Source organism: Schistocerca cancellata, chromosome 1 (genome assembly GCF_023864275.1).
Source record: "Schistocerca cancellata isolate TAMUIC-IGC-003103 chromosome 1, iqSchCanc2.1, whole genome shotgun sequence".
Taxonomy (NCBI): Eukaryota; Metazoa; Arthropoda; class Insecta; order Orthoptera; family Acrididae; genus Schistocerca; species Schistocerca cancellata.
Genome location: NC_064626.1, coordinates 61,006,514 through 61,026,868, shown reverse-complemented (window position 1 = coordinate 61,026,868; position 20,355 = coordinate 61,006,514).

Genomic DNA, 20,355 nt, shown 5'->3' with positions numbered 1-20,355 from the left:
CTACGTCATTTGCTACGACCTAGCAAGGCGCCATTACCAGTAACTATTGATACTGTGAATCATGTAACGTCAAGAGCGACGTTCAACATTAATGGATTAAAGTTAAGTATTCCACCAGCTACGTCCGGTTTTTCTAAATTCTAATTTCCTTGTCCTGTTCCAGACCTGCCTGCGTGAGCTAAAACGTGTGCATTTCAGGTTCCTCTAGTAACACGGTGTTGGCTCTCCTGCCAACCACAACATTGGCGACGAGGCAATACCGCGTTCTTAATTATACTGCCATGTATTACTTGTGTAATGGCTTCGCCACCATCTCCAGATGTACTGTCCGAATTTTATCGCTTACAGAATCAGCAAACGCAGGCATTACTGGATGCCCTTGGACAGCTCTCCCAGGGTCAATGTGCAATGCAAAACGACACGGCAGCCACCGCTCCACCGCTAACGCAGCCACCACACGCAGTTGCACCAACTTTTCGACCTTTTGATGCTGCACTGGAAAGTTGGACGGAGTGGTCACGCCAATTTGGATTCCATCTCGCCACCTACAGAATTCAAGGTAACAAGAGGCAGCCATTTTTGTTGTCTTCGGTCGGTGTACAAACGTACCGTGTGATAGTCAAATTATTTCCCCGACGCGACGTAGCAACTCTGTCCTATGACGAAATTTTGTCTGCATTAGATGCATATTTCAAAGACTCAGTCAATGTAGTTGCCAAACGGTATACCTTCTTTCGTACAAAACGTACAGCATGTCAGACTAATCGGGAGTGGATTGCAACCTTGCAAGGCCTTACTAGGGATTGTGCTTTTGAGTGTCAATGTGAACTCCCTTATTCAGATACTATGGTACACGATGCAATTGCCCAGAACGTTTCTGATGTTCGTATAAGGGAACAGATTTTGAAACTAGTCAGTCCCTCCCTTCAACAAGTGATGGACATATTGGATCGGCAGGACACACTTGACTTTGCTCAGGAATCATTCGAAACTTCGCCAGCCGTGTGTCAGGTTAACCGGCCCGCCGGGCGAGCTGCACGGAACTGTAAACAGCCCTCGCCCCAGCCGCGCCGCTGCCGCCAGGCTCTCAGCCACGTGTACTGTGCTATCAAGCAAATGCAGTGCTCACATCCTGCCCGCGGTGTGCTACTAGACATTTGCGTGAGAGTTGCCCATCACGCCAAGCTATTTGCTTTTACTGTAATAAAAAAGGACATGTTCAAAGTGTTTGCCAGAAAAAGCTCAGATTGGAAACTCAAAATCATTCCAGGCCCTTTGCTTCGCGCCGGAAACAGAATCGAACCAAGGATACATAGGCTAGCGAAACTTTGCCCATGGAAATTCATATAGTTCATTCCACTCCACCCAGTGCCACTCTCTCTAACAGTGACTGCGTTCGTCCCACAAGTAGTGTGCGTCGACATCGCCGGAACTCCCGTCAAGTCGCAAGTGATTGTGTACCAGTGTCAGTTCACGCTGCACAAGACAGTCGCTCTTGTCGTCAGCAGGGCAATAAACTTTTTGTGGACTTGGACATTAACGGCAAAGTGATACCATTCCAGCTCGATACCGGGGCTGCAGTTTCACTGATCAATCAAGACACTTACAAACTGCTGGGCACACCTCCGTTGCGTGCTGCAACTGTTAACTACCTATTCAGGTCAAGAGATCCCTGTGTTAGGACAGTGCAGCCTTCTTGCAACATACAAGGGACAAACAAAACTTGTGTCATTTTACGTCCTTCGTTCTTCTGCAGTGAACTTGTTTGATTTCGATTTATTTCAGTTGTTTAACTTGTCTATAGTAAATCAGGTCCTATCAGTGAACCAGACTGTGCCTTCCGACAGTGTTTCTCGTCTATGTGAAGAATTTGCAGACATTTTTGCACCGGGCCTCAGTTGCGCTAAGAACTATAAAGCACATTTGGAACTGAAAGTAAACGCGCAACCGAAATTTTTCAGAGCGCGCAATGTTCCCCACGCATTGCATGATGAGGTCGCAAAAACATTACACGATTTGGAATCATAAGGTGTAATTGAACGTGTGCAGGCTTCTCTCTGGGCATCACCGTTAGTAATTTTGCCAAAACCTTCCGGAAAATTGAGACTTTGTGTGGACTTCAAGGCAACAGTGAATCCACAACTAGTGACTGCAGCTTTTCCTTTACGTCGCCCGGAAGATCTTTTTGACAAACTGTGCCCGGGTAAATATTTGTCGAAGTTGGACCTAGCAGATGCGTACTTGCAAATACCGGTGGACGAAGAATCCCAGCGCGTTTTGGTGGTTAACACGCATCTTGGTTTGTAGCGATTCAAACGACTGCCATTCGGGTGTGCATCCGCCCCTGCATTGTTTCAGCAATATCTCAAACTGTTTGTGCGTCGGTCCCTACTGCAGCAAACTATCTGGACGATATTTTGATCTCCGGAAAGACGGAAGAAGAACATTTAGCCAATCTCAGAACATTATTTCAGGTCTTGCGACAAAATGGTCTTCGCTTGCGGAAGGACAAATGTGTGTTTTTTGCTCGTGACTTACCCTACCTGGGTCATGTACTCAATGCCCAAGGCATACATCCCAGTCCCGAGCACCTCCGTGCCATACAAGACTTGCCTCCGCCACAGAATTTGAAGCAGCTACAGAGTGTGCTGGGAAAAATTAACTATTATCATCGCTATGTTCCACAGGCTTCTTCCATTTCAGCTCCGCTTCATCGCTTACGCCGTAAACCTTTCCGTTCGTCTGGACGACGGAATGCGAACGAGCCATTCGCCAGTTGGAATCGGCGTTGCTTTCCAATACTTGCCTTATGCCATTCGATCCCCAGAAGCCCCTTTTGTCGATGGTGGATGCATCGGATTTCGGGATCGGTGCTGTGCTTGCGCACAAAGATGGATCGCACGATCGCCCTATTGCCTTTGCGTCCGAATTGCTCTCACCTGTGCAAAGCAATTATTCACAGATCGAGAAAGAAGCATTGGCTCTCGTATTTGGTGTTACAAAGTTTCATGATTTCTTGTATGGTCGTCACTTTACCATCATCACAGACCACAAACCTTTGACATCGCTTTTTCATCTGAACAAGCCTGTACCTCCACGTACAGCGCAGAAATTCATTCACTGGTCTATTTTCCTCTCGCAGTACCGCTACAATATCTTGTATCGGTCCACTGCTAAGCATGTAAACGCCGATGCGTTGTCCCGTTTGCCTGTTGCTGAGGATAGAGCATTCGATTCCTCCGAACTTGCTTACATGTTCATTGATTCGGAAACCGACGACGTGGTCGAATCGTTTCCGATTGATTTTCATCGTGTAGCTACAGCCACAGCTGCTGACCCTGTCCTTGCTACCGTTCTGCGTTTTGTTGCTACGCAATGGCCCTTGTCAAAGTCACGGGTCGGGGACCCGTTAGTTCGCTGATTTTTTGCTCACCAGGAGAGACTTTTTGTACGACGTGGTGTTTAGCTGTTGCGTTCGGATAATGATCAGTCCAGGGTCGTGGTCCCACGTTCGTTACAGTCCTCTGTCTTACAGCTTCTCCACCAAGGACATTGGGGTATAGTGAGAACGAAACAACTTGCTCGTCAGCACTGTACTTGGTTCGGAATCGATGGCGCGATTACGAATATGTGCTCTTCTTGCATGGTGTGTGCCGAACAACAATCTGCACCACCGCGGAAATTCTTTGCATGGCCACAAGCCACTTCCCCTTGGCAACGCTTACACATCGATTTTACAGGTCCATTCTGGAATGCTCGATGGTTGGTTGTGGTAGATTCATTCAGTAATTTTCCTTTTGTTGTCCGCTTGTCTTCCACAACGTCATTTGCCACCATCCAAGTGTTATCTGCTATCTTTTGCATTGAAGGTCTTCCAAAGACTATTGTTTCCGACAATGGCCCACAATTCATGTCCGCAGAATTTCAGTCGTTCTGCAAGGCCAATGGTATTCAACATCTGACGTCCGCGCCGTTTTCGCCACAGTCAAACGGTGCCGCTGAACGATTGGTCAGGACTTTCAAGTCACAGATGTTGAAGTTGAAAGAGTCGCATTCTCGGGAGGACGCGTTATTGCTCTTTTTGTCCTCGTATCGCTCTCAGCCCCGAGATGGTCGCTCGCCGGCTGAGTTGCTCCACGGTCGCCATCATCGAACCTTGATGTCTTTGCTACATCCGCCGCATCAGGTTCCTGTGCAGCGGCAGACACCTGCTTTTGCCCCAGGCGACGTTGTCTACTACCGCCACTATCGAGGTTCACGGCGTTGGCTCGAAGGGCGCATTCTTCGCTGCCTCGGCCGCGCTATGTATCTGGTTTTGGGGGCCTCTGGTGAGGTGCGTCGGCATCTCAATCAGCTGCGCCTCTGTCGTCGCACGGGATCTGTCGCTCCCCGTCTGCTTTCAGCGACGGTGCCGTCCGGTCAGCGCCCTGGTGACCCATCTACTGGCTCGCCTCAGCCCCAGGTGTTACCGACGCTGCCTTCCATTTTGCCCCATGGCGACGCGCCGCCGCCGCCGCCTCTTCTCCCGCCGGCGACGCCCGCAGTGGACGCGTCGCTGCAACCGCCGGGCGCCTCCCTGGGTCACGCGCCGCCGATCGCTTCCCGTGACCAGTTGTCCTCCGATATGGAACTCTTGCCCGCTCCGGACCATATGTCGTCTTCGCCCGTCGGGTGCCCCGGCCCGATGGAGGTCGACCCTTCGGCCCCTCCTGTCTCTCTGCGGGCGCATACACCGCATGTTGGCGTGCACCTTGGAGCAGGTTTTCAGGCGTTTCCTAGCTCCCCGCGGTCCGAATGGCTGGGTGCGGGTGGCACAGCCTCGCCTGTTGCTAGGCTCCCCACCTCGTCGCATACGTCAACATGGGGTCCTCCCCACGGCGGGCGGAAGCCTTATGCCACAACCGTCTGCCGATTTGCGGGGGAGGAATGTGGTATCACCGCCAGACACCACACTTGCTAGGTGGTAGACTTTAAATCGGCCGCGGTCCGTTAGTATACGTCGGACCCGCGTGTCGCCACTATCAGTGATTGCAGACCGAGCGCCGTCACACGGCAGGTCTAGAGAGACTTCCTAGCACTCGCCCCAGTTGTACAACCGACTTTGCTAGCGATGGTTCACTGACAAAACACGCTCTCATTTGCCGAGACGATAATTAGCATAGCCTTCAGCTACGTCATTTGCTACGACCTAGCAAGGCGCCATTACCAGTTACTATTGATACTGTGACTCATGTACAGTCAAGAGCGACGCTCATCATTAATGGATTAAAGTTAAGTATTCCACCAGCTACGTCCGTTTTTCTAAATTCTAATTTCCTTGTCCTGTTCCAGACCTCACGCCAGCCTGCGTGAGCTAAAATGCGTGCCTTTCGGCTTCCTCTAGTAACACGGTGTTTGCTCTCCTGCCAACCACAACAAGGTCCTATTCTTCGAGTGTTTTGGAGAGGCACAATGGTGTTGCTATTGGCGTACAGTGTGGGGAGACATGGGGTATGACTTCAAATCACGGCACAACGCTACGTCACGGACATCCTGTTATCTCTCTTGCGACAGTATCGTGGTGCCATTTTTAAACAGGACACTGTTCGCCCACACATCGCACATGCCTCTATTAATGATGTGCGTGATACTGAGGAACTTGTGTGGGCAGCAAGATCGCACGATCTGTCCGCGAAGAACTGGAGTGAGACCAAGTCAGACATCAACTCCGTTCCAGTACCAGCGTGCAGGACATTAATGACCAGTTTCAACGGTTGCAGGCCAGTTTGCCTCAGGAGATGACACAGAGACTTTATAATACCCTTCCCAACACAATCACTACTTGCATCCAATTGAGATGGGGTGCAATTGGGCTCAATGCTGCCAAGTTCTTTGATAATTTGACTCGATTTTGTAATCTCTGAATTAACATCACATACACTTTCAACCTGTGTAGTTTCATTTCTTTCTCTCCTCCCATTCTTCGTACTTCACTTCCCTTGTCTGGTAGTGTATACTCCTCAGCCAGTTACAACTCTAAGAAGTTCGAGGCGTTATTGTTCTGTGATAGTGATGGAAACCGAAGAAATTAATTAAAATTCGTGAACCCAGGTCTCCTTGCTTAGCAGGCAAGAATGCTAGCCATTTCACCACCACAGCACTATGCCTAACATTGCTGCGCAGACTACCGAAGTTTGTTGCCTTCCTTAACACAAACCTCAGTTCACATCCAACTTACTTTCCCATTCTTAGATCGTCACTATTGCTGAGATTCTCCAGGATTGGAATAGAACCCCAGCATTAGACATAATGGGGAAATCCTGTACCTCAGGTGAAGGTGATCTATAGATCTTATGAAACTTCCTGTTAGATTAAAACTGTGTGCCGGACCGAGACTCGAACTCAGGACCTTTGCCTTTCGCGGGAAAGTGCTCAAGTTGGTAGAGCACTTGCCCTCAAGGCAAAGGTCCCGAGTTCGAGTCTCGGTCTAGCACACAGATTTAATCTGTCAGGAAGTTTCATATCAGCGCACACTCCGCTGCAGAGTGAAAATCTCATTCTAACAACATCCCTTAGGCTGTGGCTAAGCCATGTCTCCGCAATATCCTTTATTTCGGGAGTGCTAATCCTGCAAGGTTTACAGAAGAGCTTCTGTAAAGTTTGGAAGGTAGGAGACGAGGCACTGGCGGAAGTAAAATTGTGAGGACGGGGCGTGAGTCGTGCTTGGGTAGTTCAGTTGGTAGAGCACTTGCACGCGAAAGGCAAAGGTCCCCAGTTCGAGTCTTCCAGGAAGTTTTATATCAGCGCACACTCCGCTGCAGAGTGAAAAATCCCATTCTATAGATCTTATAATTAATATTTTTATGTCTCGAGAAAAAATTAATTATAAGAGCTATACAGGGTGTTACAAAAAGGTACGGCCAAACTTTCAGGAAACATTCCTCACACACAAATAAAGAAAACATCTTATGTGGACATGTGTTCGGAAACGCTTAATTTCCATGTTCGAGCTCATTTTAGTTTCGCTCAATGGAGCACGTCATCATGATTTCATACGGGATACTCTACCTGTGCTGCTAGAACATGTGCCTTTACAAGTACGACACAACATGTAGTTCATGCACGATGGAGCTCCTGCACATTTCAGTCGAAGTGTTCGTACGCTTCTCAACAACAGATACGGTGACCGATGGATTGGTAGAGGCGAACCAATTCCATGGCCTCCACGCTCTCCTGACCTCAACCCTCTTGACTTTCATTTATGGGGGCATTTGAAAGCTCTTGTCTACGCAATCTCGGTACCAAATTTAGAAACTCTTCGTGCTCGTATTGTGGACGGCTGTGATGCAACATGCCATTCTCCAGGGCTGCATCAGCGAGTCAGGGATTCCATGCGACGGAGGGTGGATGCATGTATCATCGCTAACGGAGGACATTTTGAACATTTCCTGTAACACAGTGTTTGAAGTCACGCTGGTACGTTCTGTTGCTGTGTGTTTCCATTCCATGATTAATGTGATTGTGATTTGAAGAGAAGTAATAAAACGAGCTCTAACATGGAAAGTAAGCGTTTCTGGACACATGCCCACATAACATATTTTCTTTCTTTGTGTGTGAGGAATGTAGCGCCTAGAACCGCACGGCCACCCCGGCAGGCGACTGTTAGTTGTAGTGTTGGGGTGGTTTACTGGCTAGCATTCCTGCCTAATAAGTATCGGCTTTGACAGTGGTCGCGTGCGGACATCGTTGCGGTATTTCGTGTTGTGTAGCGTCCATTACCACTGCACCTCATGGCGCACTGTTACCGCCGATACACTTAAAGTAACATTCCAAGTTCCAAGCCGAACATGCACGACCACGTGCTTATGAAATTGAACAATTCATTCGCGAAGAGCTACGTCTAGATCCCCAGGAAGTGATAGGTATTTACTTCTCTATCACTGGTAGTATCGTTTATATCAAGATGACGATGGAGGTTGCATGTGCTGAGGTAGTTCGCCAACACGCACACGGTCTCAAGTTCAAGCATTCTGACGGGCATATTGGAGAGGTAACAGTAGTTCACTCTGGTTTCGGTCTTCGACAATTCGGGTCTTCGAGCTCCCCTTCGTAGTGCCACAAGACGTGGTCGTCGAAGCTTTCCGACCCTACGGCAATGTTGTGGGGCACACTGCAGAAAAATGGCAGACGTTCACGACATATCACCTGTTGAATGGTGTCCGTCAAATCAAAATCGAACTCTCCAAACATGTACCATCCTATCTGCTGAGAGGGGCGTGCGAGCCATTGTTATGTATGGTGGTCAACCGCGGTCGTGTACCGGTTGCGGACAAGAGGGCCATGTTCGGTCAGACTGTCTCCGCCGACGTTTGCTCCAGGTCCCGACCAGCGAAATTGTTCAAATGGCTCTGAGCACTATGGGACTTAACATCTGAGGTCACCAGTCCCCTAGAACTTAGAACTACTTAAACCTAACTAACCTAAGGATATCACATACATCCATGCCCGAGGCAGGATTCGAACCTGCGACCGTAGCCGTCGCACGGTTCCGAACTAAAGCGCCTAGAACCGCATGGCCACCTCGGCCGGCCCGACCAGCGACTCACTTCCCAAAGCGACGGTCACTTCTTTACCAGACAGCTACGCCACAACCGTACGCAGCCCCGATGCGTCACTTCAGAAAGCGCCTGTTCTCCCTCCTACACTCCCCACTGGAAATGACGGTGCTGCCACAGACTCACCGGCACCATCTCCTCCAAAGGCTACGACATCACCAACTTTCCAGAGCTCAATGACCAGCCCGTCCACTGCGATGGACTTCGATCAGAGTGCAGTGCCTACCTCTGCTTTTCTTGAGATGGGCGCGACCTCGGACACTGAACGTCCACATTCTGATACAGAACAGCACCTCCGAAAGCAGCGGTCACCCCGAAAACAGAAGAAGAGAATCATGCGACGACACACCTCTTAATGTGGCATCACAGACAGTGGAGTGGATACAAGACAGTGGTCTACCTTCGAGCGCCCTGCCGACAGTTGTATCCGCTCCTGACGTCCCATCTGAGGAACGATCCCATCCGACAATGATGGATTCCATGGAGTGGGAGTCACCGGATCCCGCTACAGCAGCGTCACCACAACTCGTCCTCGATGAGTGCGACAGCCACTTGCCACCAGTTCCAGTCTCCTGGGTTGATGATGTCGACCATGGAGCAGATCGCGATGGTGGCCCTCCCATCAGGCAGTGCCCTTTGGAGGTGCCTGACGCACCTTCCACCAAGTGACTGCGGCTACAGTGACTGCGTCGGATTTTACACACTGGCTGGACATCTCTGCCAGAACATCTGTGCCAATGGTGGGAGCACGCCCACAACACTACTGCATCGCGACGATGAACCTGGCCACCATTCGGGCTTCCCACAAACTGGCAATGTTCCGAGAGACCATTTATGCTGCTGATGTCGACATTGCCGTCCTCCAAGAAGTGATCGTCGCTGATTTATATGCCCCCACTGGATACATGGCACACATCTCCCATGCTTCTGACAATGGTAGTGGAGTCGCCATCCTCCTCCATTCTGGATTCCCTGCTAAAGATGTAGAGGCATTTCTCTCACGCTGCTCGGCGTCTGCAACCTAAATTTATAAGTGCATTCCGGCTCCAGTTGACGTCGTGACCTACACACCTTCTTTTCTGACGAGGTAACGCTGCTTTTTGAGGGTCCCCTGGATGAGATGGTCCTCGGTGGCGATTTCAACTCCACACAAGGACCTGCGGACCAACTTCCACATCATTTCCCATGTGAAACCCTCTCCGTCATCATCGACAGACTTCACCTTGTTGATTCATGTCACCCATGCAGGTTTCACATACTATATGGTGCATTCATCCAGTCGCCTCGACCCTATATACCTCACACATTCCCTTGCAGCCAACACTCGACATGCTGAAGTATGGCATCTGGCTTTCTCTGACCACGATGCCTACATCTGCCAAGGCCCGTGGAAATTAACGTTTCCCATCTGACTGTCCCTGATTGCCGATGGATAGTTGAGGATGCGTGGGCCCTCTGTCGTCGACGTCGCCCCGCATACACATCCACCTTATCCTGGTGGCTATCCTATGTCAAACCAGTTCTACGCATGGCACTGATGGGATATGGCAAAGACTTCAAAGCTTGGCAAGCGAGCACTGTGGACTTTCATTTGTAAGTAGGCTGTTTAGATTTTTATATGGGTAATGCCACGTAGCGCTCTCTGTATGAAAATCACTGGCTGTGCTGTGTGCAGTATGTGGCTAGTTTGCATTGTTGCCTGCCATTGTTGTCATGAACTGCTATAGCTGGATGTGAACAGCAGATTGCGTTGGGCAGTTGGAGGTGAGCCGCCAGCAGTGGTGGATGTGGGGAGAGAGATGGCGGAGTTTTGATAATCTGTAAGACTGGATGTCAATTATGAATATTAAGGTAAATACAGTGTTTGTTCTCTATTAAAATCTTTCATTTGCTAACTATCCCTATCAGTAGTTAGTGCCTTCAGTAGTTTGAATCTTTTATTTAGCTGGCAGTAGTGGCGCTCACTGTATTGGAGTAGTTCGAGCAACGAAGATTTTTGTGAGGTAAGTGATTTGTGAAAGGTATAGTTTAATGTTTGTCAGGGCCATTCTTTTGCAGGGATTTTTGATAGTCAGATTGCGTTGCGCTAAAATTATTGTGTGCCAGGTTAAGCACAGTCAATATGTATAATTGTTCTAAGGGGACGTTTCATATGTCGACCCTTAGCCTAGGATACCTCACTGGAATCTTCTGATTTTTTTTTTGTAGTTTGTGTATTTAATGTAGCTTTTGTTTATTGCTAGTGCGTAATTGTAGAGAGAATCTCCTGGGTAGTTGCAGTCTTTCATTGTTGCACAGTAAAACAGTTGTGGCATGCATGTAGATTTGCACCAAGTATTTCGCAGCTGCAATTAACTAGATATTATTTTCAGTGCTATGTTAATGTGTTCTCTTATTTTTGCTATTCAAATTGTGCTTTTCTGTGTTATCGTGTGAAATATTTTGAAAATAATGGCGTGTGAAAAACGTAACACTCGACTCCAAAGTAAACTGAGAAATGACAGTGAAGACGAAAGCAGTGTGTTGGCCCCACCATGTAATGAGTTAACTAATATTCAAAGTAGTAATTTGGTAACTGTGCATAGGGAAATGGAGCGGGCGTCAGACAATGGCGTAGGCAGTGAAACAGGTAGTGAACAGGGAAGCATTATCGATCGATCGGTCGGCAACAGCTCGCCTCAGGAATCCGAAATGACAGGACACAATTTTGCAAATACTGTAGATTCAGGTTTTGCGTCCTCACCGTTTTCTCAAATGAGTCAAGACACATTTTCTGCTTGTCAAAATGTGAATGCTGCCGGTGAAAACGCAATGCCAAAAAGCATAGAGAAACAGATTCCAGACACTAATACATTATTATTGCAATTAATGCAACAAATGGCACAAAATCAGAGACAGATGGGACAAAATCTTCAAAAGTTAGACACAATGGAACAAAATCTTCTAAAGTTAGACACAATGGAACAAAATCAGAGACAAACACAGCAAAAGCTTCAAAAGTTAGACACAATGAACAAAAGCTTCAAAAGTTAGACTCAGTGGAACATATGCTTGAACAAACACGTGAAGATTTAACTACTGAGTTACATAAAATAGAATCGAAATGTCAGAAAGTCTGTAATGACGTAAAAACACAAATTTGTGAGCATTTCCAACCTATTTTTTCGCGTCATGAGAATGTATTACAGAATCACGAAGCAGCCATAAAAGAGCTGCAAACCATTGTTCATGAAAATCATGAGACCTTGTGGGCTAAAATTGACTCAGTTGCATCTACCGATTCGGTTACGCAACTGGCAAAAACTCAGGAAAACTTAAAGAACACAGTAGATTCGATCTCAACACAAATGGACACTCTGAAACTTGGTTCAGAAAAACACACTGAGGAAATGTGTTCACTATCGGAGAAAGTAGCCAAACGTTCGGATCAGGTCACTAACTTATCTACAAAGGTAGATGATGATCTGAATGACACAAGACCCGTAGCCTTCACTGACACAGAAGACTATGAACAAATTAGAAAATTCAAACAAAATCAAAATCAAATCAATACACAGTACAAAAGAGAAATCCGGGAAGTACAAGATCAGTTGACACAGGTAATACAAGAATTACATATTTCAGAGGATACTCGCGCTCCAACACGGGAAGAGGAACTTAGAAATACGGAAAAGCCACAAAATAATAGCACAGGGCATTTCGGTAATTATGAAAGAAATTGGCAAGGTACACCGAATTTTGAGATGGAACCACCGAAACGACGTAACAATGACCGATATGTGACTCGCCGACATGATGATTTTGACTATAAGCTGTTCATTACTACACGTAAATTCAAAACATTTAAGAATTCTGCCAACGACATTCATCCACAAGCGTGGCTCCATCAATTCTCTCATTGCTTTCCTCCCAACTGGTCATTGGAGCACAGGTTAGAATTTATGTGTGGCTACTTAGAGAATGAACCAGCTGTAAGAATGCGATCGGTCATTCACGATTGTCACAGTGAAGGAGAATTTTACCACGCCTTCCTCTCAGCATATTGGTCTCAAGCTACACAAGACCGCGTAAAACATAGCATCATGATGATGAAACACTTTGAACAATCTGAATTTTCCAGTCTTGTGAAATATTTTGAAGACATGTTGCACAAGAATCAGTACTTATCAAACCCATACAGCCCCTCAGAACTCATCCGCATTTGCTTAATTAAACTGCCCGAACATTTGAGACATATTATTTTAGCAGGACGTTGCAAAGACGACATTGAAGCTTTTCAGGGACTGTTACAAGAACTGGAAATTGACACAGACAGTCGCGGGATGCGAAAACAGGAAAACAATCACTACAGGTCACATCCGTCACAATTCCGTGACGACAGAAACAATAAATGGCCACGACAAACCTATTCTTACAACGTAAATCGTGACCAAAACAGACATCACCCGTATGATAACCACTGGCGGAGTAATAGTTACAGGGAAAGATCACCTTTCCGCGGTAATGACTATCACAGAGACAATCAGAGAAACAGACAATATGGAAACCAAAACAATTATTATCAAGGGAGACAGAATAACTTCAGACGCAACGGTCCAGCACGCAGTTACGACTCAGGCAGAAATTCTCCACCACGTAACAGACAAGAAAGAAACTATGTAAACTACCGACATGACGACAGACGATATGATCGTAACGACAGACCTGAATTGCATCAGAACTGGCGAGATTTAAACAGAGCAGAGCACTCTCGTCACGATGAATTTGTAGAAGTTAGGTCTCCAAATCCCAATAACGACGCGCGCCAACAAAGAGACAATAGGCGATGACTCACACCACTGGCAGCCACAAGACGTACTTATGAAACTGATGACGCAGCTGCCGTAGCTAGTAATTACGTAAAAATGGAAGACATTAGAGACATCTTACTCCAGGAACACGACGTAAAACATAACAACATTGCATATCCTGTGATCCACATTACTGTAAATGACGTAAAATTTACGGCAGTACTTGACTCTGGCAGTCCCATTTCAGTAATTAGTGAAACAGCTTTTAGCAAATGCAACAAATCGAACGATTGCCCCACACTTCCGTTACGTAAGATTAAATTACAAGGTGCAATCTTTGGAAAAAGCGTAGATGTACGCCAACAAACCAATTTAGAATTCTTTTGCCAAAGCCACAGCTTCTCTATGAACTTTCTTATTGTTCCATTATTGTCGACGGAAATTATACTGGGAGTAGACTTTTTGAATGAATACAAAGCAATCTTAAGCTTTCACGATGCTGAAATAAGTTTAGAGAAAGAAGGTAAGTCAATAGCTTTGAAATTTGAAGACTGGCTCTCAAACCATGATGAGGAAATTAATCGGCTTTACCTTCTGTTAGATAACAGTTCGGAATTTTCTACGGAACTAGACACTAACAATCACTCTGCAAGTACTGACAGGGATGACATCGACGGCATATTTGAAATTAATGAGTTAATTCAGAATAAAATTCAGACAATTGAGAATTGTAATGACACTGATAGGCAGGACCTTTTTGAGATTTTACAAGCACATTCCACAGTTTTTACTCACAAAACAGGAACAATCAAGGGATTTCAATACCAATTTCGTGTTCGTGAGCATCCTAAATTTTGTGTTAGACCATACGTAATTCCGGCGCATTATAGGGACCGTGTTAGAACAGAAATACAATCTATGCTTGACGAGGGCATTATTGAGCCTGCAGTAAGCTCATACAACAATCCGTTGCATGTTGTTGAGAAGAAAAATGGATCGATCAGACTTGTCTTAGATTCGAGACAAATCAATACTATCATTATTCCTGAAACAGATAGGCCGCAGACGATGGAAGAACTTCTTCAAAATTTTAATGGTGTAAAAGTGTTGTCTTCCATTGATCTCAGATCCAGCTTTTATCAGATCGAACTTCATCCAGAATGCAGAAAATACACAGCTTTCCTTTGTTTCGGCGTTTGTTATCAGTTTCGGAAACTTCCTTTTGGTTTGAACATTTCTTCGGCAGCATTCATTCGTGGGTTAAATTCCATATTACCTGAGTTCTTAAAACGTCACATCACCTTATATGTGGACGATATTCTAATAGCAGAAGCTTCATGGGAACAACATAACGGCATCCTCAACAGTTTGTTACGTATTTTTGCAGAATATGGAATTACAGTTAACTTGGAAAAGTCTGAATTCGGTAGGTCAAAGGTGAAGTTTTTGGGACATATTATTTCTTCTGAAGGCATTCAGCCGGATCCTGAAAAGTTAGAAGCAATCAGAGCCATTCCTGTTCCATCCACAAAAAGACAAGTCCGCAGTTTTCTAGGTCTCGTAAATTTTTACCGTCGTTTTCTGAATATGCAAATTCTTGTTACACCAAAACTTTGTTCTCTCACTGGAAAAAATACTATTTGGAACTGGGACGAACAAGCACAGTTGGAATTCAATTCTTTGAAAGAAGCGTTACTTCACGCGCCAATACTAGCTCATCCAGATCTGTCACAAGATTTCTGCCTTAGCACGGATTCTTCTAAAGTCGGTCTTGGTGCCCATTTATTTCAAGAAGACATAGAAAATGACACTACCATTCAGAAAACCATTGCTTTTGCTAGCCGAGTGCTAACAAAATCTGAAAAAAATTATTCCGTTACTGAATTAGAAGCTTTAGCTATCGTTTGGGCATTTAACAAATTCCGTTTCTTTCTTTCTGGTAAGCACGTAAAAGTATACAGTGATCATCGTGCATTACAATTTCTTATGTCTTCAAAATTAAATCATGATAGGTTAAAACGTTGGGCATTGTTTCTGCAAGAATTCCGCTTCACAATAGTCTACATTCCCGGCAAGGAGAACATTGTTGCGGACGCGCTGTCACGCACACCGGCTGGGCTTGAGAAAAGTAACACAGAAGGCAACCTCGAGAAAAATTTCAGTATTCTTTACATTCAGAAAGTCGCCTTTGAAAACTTCATCACCACATCTTTAAAGGACATTGCTCATGAACAAGATAAAGATCCGATTTGGAAAGATATCAAAAGTAAATGGCATGAAAAGACACACACTCAGATTCGGCATTATTACCTGGTTAGAAACAACATACTCTTCAAACGCTGCACTGTTGATGACAAGCTATGGGTACTTTGCATTCCAGACGATTTTGTTAATAAGCTCATTTGGTACATTCATTTCAGCTACGCACATTTTGGCCCACGAAAATGTTATCATATTCTTCGAACGACTTGTTATTTTAACAATATGGAAAAGAGAATTCGAAGAGTCTTGTCTATTTGTAAACTTTGTCAAAAGGCGAAACCATCTACTATCTCACATCGTGCCCCGTTGTTTCCAATCATTCCTTCTAAATTAAAAGAATTTGCTGCTGTTGATCTCTTGGGACCGCTTGTCAGAACATCTAATGGATTTGCATACGTTCTAGTCGCTGTTGAACTTACTTCAAAATTTGTTTCTTTCACTCCGTTACGTAAAGCCACTGGACGGTCTGTATCCAACGCCTTTGTTAAAAATTTCTTACGTGAAGTGGGACACATTAGTAAAGTCATTTCAGATAACGGACCGCAATTCAGATCTGCTGTTTGGTCACGCATGCTTCGGAATCATAAAATCAAACCTGTTTTTATTTCATTGTATTCAACACATTGTAACCCGTCTGAACGGATTATGAAAGAAATCAATAAGCTTTGCAGACTTTATTGTCACAGAAAGCATCAGCATTGGGACAGATATTTACACTTATTTCAAAATGTGCTGAATGAAATGCCTCATGATTCCACTGCTTTACCACCTACTCTTGTACTGAAGAATGTAGAACCTCCGAACAGAATCAGAGAGCTTGTACCTTTCCCGAATACACGTGAACTTCGACACAAAGACATAATTGATTTGGCTCTTAAAAATATAAAATCTGCAGCAGACAAAAGGAGAAAACTACACGGTAAAGCAAATGCAAAGAAATTATATATTGGTCAGAAAGTTCTCATTAAAGCTCATTCATTGTCACATAAGAAGAAACACTTGAGTCACAAATTCTTTCTAGTTTACAATGGACCTTACAGAATCCGACGTATACCACATGATAATTGCGTTGAAGTTGAAACTCTGCGTACTAGGAAGAGTAAAGGTTTACACCACATTTCTCATGTAAAACCATTTATTGACAGATAATCTGCTTTTTAACTTAGTCTTTGCAATTTTCACTTCACACCATTTGTACAATTTGTCACACTGAGAAACTGTTAACATGCAACTATGTTTTAAAGCTAACTAACCATCCAGTCAAGAACATAGGTAACTTAGACAAGTAATTGCGAATGCATTGTTATTGCGAACAGACGACACAGTGTTCTTATTTATACATTCCTCCTTGTTAGTTGCACGATTAGAACATTTACCAGCCCTGCTAATGAAATTTTCATGCAACATTTTGGTTTGCTTGAGAGTGGATTCTGGATTTGAGGTGCTTTCTGTGAAATGCCAGATGACACAGTGGTTAGTTTATGTGACAGCTACACGATTTTATCACGACGCTGCTAATGCGTGACAATTTACAATGTTGCTTTTGCGGTGTATCTGTTTTATATCTGCACAGTTTTTTCTGAATTCTTCTATAAAGTGAGACATGTTTTAGTAGTAACTTTTGTGGTATAGCTACAAGGAGACAGCCTTTTCTGTAGCACAACAATACGTTACAGCACAGTACTTTCTTCATCACGGCAATAATCGTAATAAGTATGATATCTATACGCAAAGCATTTCACTTTGTTTATCATGAGGTAAGTACATTGGCTTCTGCTGAACTTAGCTTTTGGAGGACGATAACTACGACACTTCCCAGAGATTATCTTACAGTAAGACGCATATTTAGCGCTACAGGACACGTACTTGAGTGATTAATTTTGTACTTAAAACATTTATTTTTAGAGATTTTTGAATTACAAAGAAAGTTTTTCGTGATACATTTCATTTCATTGCTGTAAGCTGTAATACCTGAGGATACAATTACAATAAACCTCAGGGGGGTACACGCCTACTTTGTGTACCATGTGTTTGGCAAGCACAAGGAGCCCTAGCTAATATGGTATTTGCTTATACAATTTAACACATCGGTACCATATTTCTCTAACACATAAATTACACAGCTATCTGATCATTTAACTGAGAGAGACAAACTTGTTTATTTCGTCAGTGACAGATGATTACGTGATTACACCGTTGGATAACTTCACACTTAAGAAATTGTATTTTGTCTGTACTTTGTGAACTGTTCATATTTTTTCAGAACCATTGTGATACTATGAGAGCTTTGAATGATGTATTTGGTAAGGGAGCATGATTTTAAAGTACGTTTGAGGCAGATGACACTTTTGACATGAGCAGAGAATTTTGTTAGGTTTTGAAATTATTGGAGGAAGCTACGACGATTTTGACATTTGACTGAGGTGTTATGATGTTATTTTTACGACGACGATGTGTATTATGCTGTTGAGGTATGTTTATGTCAATAAAATTCTTGACCTGTGAAATGTTTTTATATGAGACTGTCACTGTAGCGGAAACTACTGTCGTAAATATTTCCGTAAGAAAGTTAAGTGACCACCTGCACATAATGTGACGTGGGCACCCAGGTGTGTCAGACACCTGGAGAACAAGCCTTTTCAGACGCTCAGGTAGAAAAGAAAGCCATTAGGGTGTGCCAGAGGCACAGGTGGAAGAGAATGACAAAGAGAGGCCTATACAACTGTTAATGACATTCCTTTGTAGAGGGCATCGCTAATGTGACACGCTCGCTACTTGAAAACATATGATTTTTGTAATGCGTTGTGGGCACACAGCTGTGTCAAACACCTGGAGAACAAGCCATTAAGGTGTGCCTTTCACCGCTAATGCGACACCCTCGTTACTTAAAAACATATGATTACTCGCACTTTGTGCTAATTATTGAAATGCTTATGAATTGACAAGAAATATTTTTACATCTGCACACCTGATTATGACAAGAGTCTTTGTACGAGAGTTGAGAGCAATTAACTTATGAATTGAAATGTCACATGACTACTGAATGATATTTTTATGCTTTGCTTTTCGTAGTTGCTTATTTCATTTGATGTCTGGTTTCCAGCTGTGTTGCAGCATTGCTCTTATAAAATGAAATGCATTTGCTAATGTGAACTCTTTCTGTCAACAGATTTATTAATTAATTACTTTATGATCCACATTCTTTAAAAAGGAGCACTTGGAAAGGAAAGAACAATAAGAAGGAACTAGCAACAGTAAAACAAAATTTTTTTTTCAAGTACATGGTAATATTTTTTTTACAATAAGTTGTTATGGTGCACCACTTTAATTACATAGACATTAAGATGACCACTTTAATTACATAGACATTAAGATGTGAATATGCATTTCACTTGTCTGCATTGTTGTTTTTACTGTAATATTTTTTCTGCTTGAGCTATGTCATGTTTAGGTATAAGTTGCTGCTGTTTGCCAGGCATAGTGTTATTGAATTTGACTTTTGCTAATTTATGCTGCTAGCTTTGCCAATTTGCATTTTTTGTCATTTCTGTTTGTGTTGATTTGTTGTGATGCTGCATTGCCTCGTCCCTTGGTATACATATCTGAGCTCAGTAGATTTAAGTTAGCTTAAGAGGGGGTAGACTATATAAGAAACTGACTATGGAGAATAGGTAAAGAATGCATTGCGAAGAGAGATTTGGGCCCCAATGAGTATTGTACAATCAGAAATAATTATTTTGAAAGAAATATGAATAGAATACAGGAACGAGGTATAGGTAGGATTTTCTTGGAAATAAATGATGAGGTAAGCAATGTGTGAACATATAAATACAGAAAGCATGCTTAGATAGAATTTTTTTGGTGGAAGCAAAGGTTGAAATAAGACGAACAATCTATGGAATGAAGGGAGATCTCCAAGCAAAATACTGCAGTAAAACAAACCCTGTCCTTTCCTCTTTGCTGCTTTTTCCCAATATGTAATTGTGTGTTGTCCTTTCCTTTTGTGTTATCCCACTATGTGTTTGTGTACCCTTGTGTATTTGTGTTTTTCCTGTCCTTATGTGTTTAGCTGATGACAGCTATGTTGTAGAATTTTTCTAATACTCTGTTATTTACCTTGTAAAGATGTTTAGACATTATTTATTCTGTTTTAATGCTCATGTGTGAAGTTGACGTTTCAAGAGTGATTCTGATCTTTTATTTTTGTACTCATGTCATCATTCCTGTAACACTGATGTATATGTTTATTTCTATTCTTTTGTAAAGCCCCTATTACTACAAATATTATCTGTATTATTATGTTTTTAATGATGTATTTTGTACCTTTGTAATTGTATTCTTATGTTATAATATTGTGATTGACACCAGTTCATCTAATCAAGTAACTTGGAAGTTCCATTTCACTGCACACATTTCTGTCCATAGTATATGGACAATATGTGAGAAGTAGGGACTGATAGTGTTTGCACGTGTGTTAATAATTCAGCAAGGGACTGGATAACAGCATTGCTCGTTCTAAGGACAATTCCAAAAACTTTGTGAGTGCACAAGTGGTGGTTATGGACTTGCTCTATTATCCGCAAGACTCTTCAATGGTGATTGTGCACCTGCACAGTCGCAACAGATGGCTGCTGGCCATCTCTACAAGGACTACAGTGGGTCTGCATCTTTGATGACCCACCAATACCACACTTTCTACCAGGACTACA